Raw genomic sequence first — 8994 nt, forward strand, 5'->3', positions numbered from 1 at the left:
GCATCATCCTACAGTACTGTGGGTGTGTGGTGTGATGCTGCATGTCCTTAGAATAACAAATTCACAGGAAATCATCAGATTGGCTTGAGCCAGACATATACACTTTCAACATATACACTGTTGCCATAGACTTATAGAACAGATAGAAAATTAAAATTATAAACAATATATGTGAGAGAAAGAAATAAAAATGTTAAGATTTTAATAGATTTAAGCTACAGTACAAAACAAAACTGAGTACTCGCCTGGTCAATATCACTAAAATGTTAAATAAAACAAATCATTTCCATTTAATACATTTTTATTTGTTTTTAGAGAAAACTCAAGAAGAATTAAGCCAATTCACTTAAAAACAGAAGGTTTAACTAATTAAACTACAATGAAAGCTCCATATTTATAAACTGCATGCTGTCATTTTTCAAGGATGGCACCTTCTGTTATTGATGGTTCGGGTCCTCCTGTACCTCCTAACCACTGCTGCAGCTGTGTTTTGGCTTCTGATCAGTAGCCTACTGATAATCTTGTACCCTTCTCCCATTTTTGTGAAATCTCACAATCTGGTTTCTTACTTGTTCAGGCAATTCCTCACCATGTGGAGCCATGTTGCATTAGACACAACCCAGACCAAAAGTGAGAAAGTTGTGGTGTTCACAGGTTCTTTTATAACCTTTTTTAGGCAATTAGTCTTAACTGGAGTTTGAGGTCTGTATTTTCAATTTAGTTTATCTAACCTGTTTGTTTTTAATTACAAATAAGATCAAGTAATAAGTAACGTACAAATACCCTACACTACACCTGAAAAATACTACAATGATACAATTAACATTTCAGTGATATTGCACAGGGGTGTACCCAGTTTTGTTAGATACACATTCAGTATTCTGAACTGATGAACTTCAACTTAATGAACAGATGTTTCTGCTTTATTCCTACATCTGACCCCTTTTAAGTCTGTATGGCTTCTCCAAGAGAGTTTGAATTATTAGAAATTATTATCTTTCGTTTGTTGTTTACTTGCTTTTAATATATCACCCTCTTGGATATGAATGTGGTATAAATACTTTCATTTTAGTTTCATTTTTATTTACAATTTGACACAGTAGAAAACATCAGGCTATCAGTTCAGGATCAATATTCAGATACAGCACATATATAGAAACAATGATCTTGGATAAATGTTTGCATTTTATTTTTATTTTTATCGGTATCAAACTTATTTGTGTTAATGGTGCAATGGCGTAAATGTGTATACTGACTTTGATGGTCTTAAATGGTCTTTTAGGTTTATATCGAATGGACACGTGATGGACAGTATGCTCAGACAGTGTTTTTCAGTTCTCCCCCCCACTGGTTGGTTTCATTAACTCTCCACGCGCTGCTTCACTGTATCTCTCCTCCCATTGATTTCCACTCACTCAGCGCGCGCAACCCCGCTGCGCGCTCCCGTCTCTCTGTGGATCAGACTCTGGAGACTCTGCGGCACCAGGAGAACGCTGCACCGCCGATCCGAACAACAAGGGACCCTCCACACCTCCAGGTGGACACACAGACAGACAGACGGAGCTGCTGCAGCATGTTCCTGCTGTAACTCCAACACTCTCAGACTGGACATGAGGAGCGACACGCAAGGTAGAGAGCACCCACACTCATTAAGTTTGGTAATGATGTCATGGTGATGGATGAGGACTTAATCGACAAGAGAGCCCAACTGATCATTTATGTATTTTATTTCATTTTAAAACGTTAAACCACTGAAATAGTTAATAAACTAACGCTACAATGACATGCTTTGAGTTTAGATTCAGTACCGGAGCGTATAATTGACTTGTCGGCATGATGGTGTCAAACTGAACCAACACTGTTTGCCCTTTGGCGAGTTGCATGAATTAAGACTTCATTGTACAACAAACCCGACTTTAATTAGCAGGTCACAGTTGGTGGATTTTAATGTCATGTGTAGACTTGAGGCACTTTGGAAATGCGCAGTGCTGCGTGTAAATGCAGAACAGTGGAAAAAAAGTGACCTGTTTAGTATTTTTGTCTCAGTTCTGAAGTTCAGTTCAGTACGTCCACACAAATATCTGCGTTATCTTCGCATTTGTCTGATTATATCTGCATGTGCTGCTGTATGTTAATGCTGGGAATGACAGATGTAGCCTGATTATGAACTAGGTTTATCTATCACTAAATATCAAGCAGACGGTTCATTTGATTTTAATAATTATTTTAATCAATATTCAGATCACATATTAAGCTTGTGCTGTACGGCCAAATGTTATCAGTATGTTACATTACATAACACTGCCACTATTACAATGTGTCATTAACAAATATGGACGCCAGAAGGTTAATAATGGCTAATTTGTGTCTTATTTGCAAGCTCACATCAGCACCCAGAGGATTGTGTTTCACTCCAGTAAAATTAGTATCAAGAGGATTGGATTAATCCATGCTGATATTATTTTAATCAGAAGCCAAGGAGAGGGTGATAATCTACCCAACTCTTCGCTCTGCTGGCGGTCAGTTACATAAACTTATGACTGATGATGTGATGACACACACGCATGCAAGACAGTGTGCTTAAGTGTCACTAGCCTGAATCAAAATTAGCTTGATTGAAGATTTGAGTCCTCATCAAAGGGCTGATATCTGATATTCACAGTTGCAGCTCATGTTATTCCACATGGAGAGTTTTGGCACTGAAGGAGATATTTGTGAAAAAGCCATTGACCTGTACTCTTGCAAAATGCACAAACCCCCGCAGACTGGATTGTTTCATATTTTAGACATGAATGCACAATTAATTGGATAGTTGTTGTTTTTTTTTTGTAAATGGGCTCATTACTTCCTGTCATTATGTGTCCTTTTTACCATAATTTGGTTTGAGAGGACATTGTGATTTGTATAAAGAGCAATTTAACCCTCATCTTAGAAATGACATACTTACGTAACCTGCAGTTAAACCTATATATGTACATATATATATATATATATATACACACACACACGCACATATACATATATATATATATATATATATATATATATATATAGTTCTTAATATATCCCTTTGACCCTTGAAATGATGGGAATAAATAGTCGTGCAACTATTAGTCAATCAATAGAGGAACTGACTGACCGAAGGTTATTTTACTCCAGTTTTGGCCATCAGTTATAGCTGATTATCAGTGTAATATGAGATTTGTTAATCGCTTCACTCACATTTCAGTTGAAGACACCAAATAATTGTTTATTTCAACTTCACACATGTGAAGAATTGATTTGACTACGTTTGCCATTTGAAATCATCACTTTGGGCTCTGGAAACTTGCGGAGGACATTTGTGATGTTATAAATCAACAGATTAATTGGTAGAAAATCAGTAATGAAAAAAGAAATATCCACTGCAGCCTTAAACCGCTCTCTGTGTGTTGTTTCAAATATAACATTCCTCCTGTGTGACCTGAACTCTGTGGCTTCACTCCTGTAACCAGCTGTTACTGTCTGTCTGTGCGGCTGCCTGCGTCTTCTCCACTCTGGGGCTTCTTCTCTGCTGTGTGGGCGAGGTTATAAATAAGAGGCAGGAGGTTTTTGCGTGTGTGTGTGTTGTTTAACCAGCTGCTGAGAGGGTTTGTTTGTCTCCTCTGAGTGCAGGTGTACTCGCTGGCCTCTAGATGCTGTTCTCGGGCCTGTGTTAAGGTTTTGCCCCAGCCGGCGCTTACCACTCGACTTTTTTTTACCTCAAGGGTTTCATGCTACTTGTGTTTGATCAGCATCACCTGTCTGCTGTGTTTTAGCTGTGTGTGTGTGTGTGTGTGTGTGTGTGTGTGTGTGTGAGGTAGAGAGACTTTTTGTGAAAAAGTTATATGACAAAATGTTTTTTTTTAATTCTATGAAGATGTACAGTATATATACAGTATAGATGCAGGAAACACTGATCGGCAGGATACAGAAGGAGTGATCTCATGTGGTTTTGATTTTTCTTGTTCCTAAAAGACTCAAGAGTCATTAAGATGACCTCCAGTAATCTCTGGTAATTTTAGAGTTCGGGAGAATTTCCTTTTTCGTGAGCGCCAGTTCTAGTGAACAAAACAGAACAAAAAAAATCTTACAAATACTTACAGCAAAGGAAAGTTTAAGAACCCATATGTTTAAGTTTTTATGCTATTTCTGATCTTTGAACAGCTCCCCAAAATTACACTCTTAAGGTGTGTGTGTGTGTGTGTGTGTGTGTGTGTGTGTGTGTGTGTTTGTGTGTGTGTGTGTGTGTGTGTGTTCTTGTCTAGACAGAGTGGAGCATGGGAAAGTGGCCCCGACTTTTCAGGGACAGACCACCAGCAGTGACAGTCACATACAGAGATCTAAATATTGGCAGCTTGGTATCCACAGTATCTAACAGGACCTAGTCTCCATATTCAATCATCTACAGTACACGTTATGTTTCAGATGAAGATAATAGTGATCGTGTTCACAGTGGATTTCATCCAGACTGCTTTCTGTTATATCAGGTCATGGCAAAAACACGCTTGATCACTGTCACCAATGTTTTGCAACTCTCTTTTTTTAGTTTTAAGCTCTTTTAAAAAAGAAAGAACAAACTAGATCCATAGGTCAGTATAAAATCACTCAATTACATGTCGAAAAAAAGGGTATACAAACCTCCACACAGTGCAGATACATGACCATACATATATATTTATATGTATACCCATATCATTTTTATCATATGTTCCTTATTTGTGTCTTTTGATGCCTTGGTTCTTTTATTTATTTTTTTTACTTGGTTACATTGTAAATGAGGTCTTTACCTCAATGTATTTCTGAGCTGAAATAAGGGTTATGATACAGAGAGACAGAAACCAAACAATCTAAAAGAAAAAATAATTTACTATAAAATTGACAGTAGTGTTTATATGGATCCCAGATTTTAGCAAAGACATGAAGTTTCCCTTTAAGAGTTTGATTTTCTCCAGAAAAAAATAGATCCCTCTGTGGAGCAATAAAGACTATTGGCTGGGATCCAGACAGAGAGTCCACTGTCACACCAGTTTTACCAGCTTGCAAGGGTCTAACATTTTGACTGAGACTTAGATGAGACGATCGATACCACTCTCATGTCTGTACTAAATATTAAGCTGGACACAGCAGCCATTTATCTGAGCATAGCATAAATATTGGAAACAGTCAGCCTGGCTCTGTCCAAAGGTTGAAAAAATCAGATTAGCAGCACCTGTAAATCATCAGAGGTGCTAGTAGGTGGATTAATCAGTCCTCTTGATATCATCCCAGAATGTCAAACTATTCCTTTTAGTCAAGTCAAGTGTGTGTGATTAAAGCTCCTGGTGTCTTTTAGAAGTGCTTTTTATTTACAGAAACAGCAGGAAAATGTTCATCTACACACAGTCCTGCTGCAGTTTGTTGCTGATGTGATCAATGACTTTTTCTCCAGGCCTACTGTGACTTGACATTCAAGTCCAACCAGGGTTGCATATGAATCATAGGAGTCATGGCATTATAACCAGCCTAAAGAACATGTACTGCATGAGTCAAACATAAAGGTCCATAAGACAGCAGATCCAAACTGGGTCAAGGCTAATAATTTACCATAACATGCTGTAGGAATACTAGTAGGAACAGGAACATCTTCGACTTGTCCCCTTTACTTGTGCTCATTCTCTGTGTTTAATGTCCTAGTTTCCTGTCATGCCTGCCTGTCTATTTTGTTTGTCTATCTGGCTACTGTAGGCGTCATATTTCAGACACACACACACCACTGTGAGAACAATGTGTTTTAAAAAAAAAACCCCAGTCAGCCCCACAGTTCATGGTGATTTATGACCAGCAGGGTCAGCTCCAGAGGAGGCAGTGAGGGGTCACACAGTCAGTTGGACGGCCAAAATAGATGCCTCTCCTTCACTCCCCCACTGGGTTGATTTGTCTCTCTCAACCTAGAGCCGTCGCTGCAGAGCAAGTGTTGAATCACGCTGCCTAGATCTCCTGGGTCAGTCTGTTAGAGTTTTTCTGTCGCTCAGTGTTCTGCCCATACCGGGTTTAGCACTGGTGTGGTGTAATATTAGCATCCAATGGAATACTGAAGTTTTGCATGTCACATGGGTGTCACGACTATAATGATGACATTCCTGCCAAGCTGTCTGCACCTTTGCAAAGTGGGTCAGGAATGCATGTGTAGGTTCCTTACCAGCAAACCATTTACTTCTCACTGCCACTTTTTCTTGTTTAGAGCTAGAAAATACACTGTAAGGCTACAGCTTGGAGTCTGGGTGGTGTTGAGGTGGAAACAAGCAGGTGGTGATCAACACAGCTGAGGGTTGATGGGCTCAGACACCTGTCGGTCAAGGTATCACACCCCAAAATATCCCCATGTCGAAGCTTTAATGGCATAGTTATTTTGAAATTACAAACATAAAAGTGAATTTAGCTACTGAAATGTCAGCTCATATTGACTCCTAGAAAGAGGTTGGAGAGTTTCCCTTTGACCTTCACATAGAGATCTTGTTTGGAGCCAGCATCTAGTGGTTATGACAGGTACTGCATCTTAAGGTTTTTTGCACAGTGGATACAAGAGTCAGCTGTGGTGGCTGCTGCTTGGGTGAAAACTAATGTGGATACAGCTAAATGTACGTATGCAGAGAAAACACAGGATGGTCTCCAGTTTTGACATTGTCCTCTGATTACAGATCGAGAGACAGATAAGGAGTCAGGAATGAAAAGCCTGTGGTTAGTTTTTTTCAGACCAAGTTAGAGCCAAATTCTTTTGATATCCTATCTTTTCCATTTTCTTTTTCTTTTGTTATCTCCTCTCCAGATGGTTTTATAATCACTGCATTCAGCCTCTCTTGAGTGTGTTTACATGTGCAGGAGTATCCTGGTTACAATCAGGTTTTTGGAGGCTGTGTTACGCATATAAACTCCATATCCTGGTTTCAGAAACCTGGTTAGGCCCTTATCCCGATTTTAAGAGACCTGGATATGCTGCTCGGAGTAGAAACCAGGATACTGTTGCTATTGTTCAACACTGTTTAGCCTCAGTTTGGGCAGAAATTAAACTGATTGCTGCAAAAACAAAACATAAAGACACCATGAACCAGAAAAGCTGGTGTTTAGGTCACAGCTTTGACTTCTGATTTCAAGTTTTATCAAGTAACGTATAATATTATAATAGTCTTATGAAAGCTTTTTATTCAGTTCCTCGGAGGCTGGTTAGTCTTTATTTACTGGTTCTGATTAGTTAAATTCTTAAAACTATTTCAGATAATAAAAAGAATAAGATAAATATTGTATCTACTTATTCAAAAGTCTTAAAAATTTCAAGTCATGACCAATAATAGTTGTCATGACAGGAGCCACATCTGGTACTGCTGGATGGTAACTAAGTACATTTACTCAAATGTCATAGTATGAGGTTTCTATACTTTACTGAAATTATTTCCATTTTATGCCACTTTATACTTCTACTTAACTACTTTTCAGAGGCACTGAAAGCACTGGAAAACATCCTATGCTTTCTCTGCAAAAGTGCACAATAGTTCAAAATATGATGCATTGTTTTAGATTGAAGTACCAAACAGTATAAACAGTGAAGTAGTTAACAGTACCCCCACTTCCACCAACTACAACATTAAAATGCTTAAATGCTACAAACGCTTCAGTGATAATATAATAATATGATATGTATATATAAGAATAAAACACCCTTGAAGGGGCTGTTCTTCATAATGAGTTCATTTTACTTTAAGTACATTTTAAATACACTTAGCTAATAATATTTCTGTACTTTTCTCTCTGCCAAATATCATCTAGCTTTCCTTCAGTAGACTTGAGTTGCCTCTACTGTTGGCGTTCAGTTCACTCTTTCATCACACAAACACATGACTGACATTGACCACATGTTGCAATATAGAGGGAATATAGAGTTTCACTTGAATTATATGAAAGAAATGAAAAATGTAGAAGAGACTGATATGTGAAAAGGACAATGATTGAATCTTTTTTATGAAATTGACAATAATAGCTTGAATAATGGAGGAAGTCTACCTTTCACTGGCTTGTGGGTGAAAACACCTCTGATATGAGCCTCAGCTATCAAAAATATAAACATAGACTTGATTCAGTAGCCTCCTGAAATCTACCACAGCTATTTATGTGTCATCTCATGCAGGATTCATGCTCTTGTTTACCACCAGAAACATGCCTGCATCCCAATGACTCCATAAAAAGTTCAAGAAACACTAAAACAGTCAATTGCTCATAAAACTGTCGATGATGTGAACTTCCTGTGCTTCTCAGCTCTGACCCCTGGTTGCTCACTGGAGGAAATGCATCTCCAGCTATGTTAACTACTTTACAGAATGGTAATGAGGTGCTAGCTGCCTAAGCCAGAGCTTGGGACGACACATGCTTGAAGTTCTGAGGATGCTGGAGGCAAAAATAGATGGGCAAGGATCGAGGTGCGTTTGTTTCCCTCACCCGTTGGGATTAGTAGCTGCTAAACACGTTCCATTAAAGCTGTTGTAACAAAGCACATTGACTCATGAACACAAACACACCTTTGTGAATCTGCTCTGACATAGTCTAACATTGACAGCACTGCTCCCAAATACAGTAAAGTCAGTGTTACATTCAGAGCAGCAGGCTCGTTTTACTGGCTGTTTTAATATGTCTGGAGCTTAAATGTTGCACAGACATTCATAGTGAAGATAAATAGAGAGATGACGAGCGCAGATGCTTCTGCAAATATGGATATTTTACCCCACAGACAATTAGCCTTGAAAATCCAGGCTACATTTTCCATGAAAAAAAGAGTATAAAATATAAGATTTAAATCAGGAAAATGTCCAATGAGAACTGACTCACTATAAGGAGTGTTAAGATAATCATGATGACCTACTACCTCTCAAAGTTTCTGAACCATCTTAACAAGTATTAAAATTGTTATAGAAGTAGATTCTGCAACTGCATGATCTTACATCAAAT

Source organism: Thunnus maccoyii, chromosome 4, assembly GCF_910596095.1.
Source record: "Thunnus maccoyii chromosome 4, fThuMac1.1, whole genome shotgun sequence".
In the NCBI taxonomy this organism is placed as follows: domain Eukaryota; kingdom Metazoa; phylum Chordata; class Actinopteri; order Scombriformes; family Scombridae; genus Thunnus; species Thunnus maccoyii.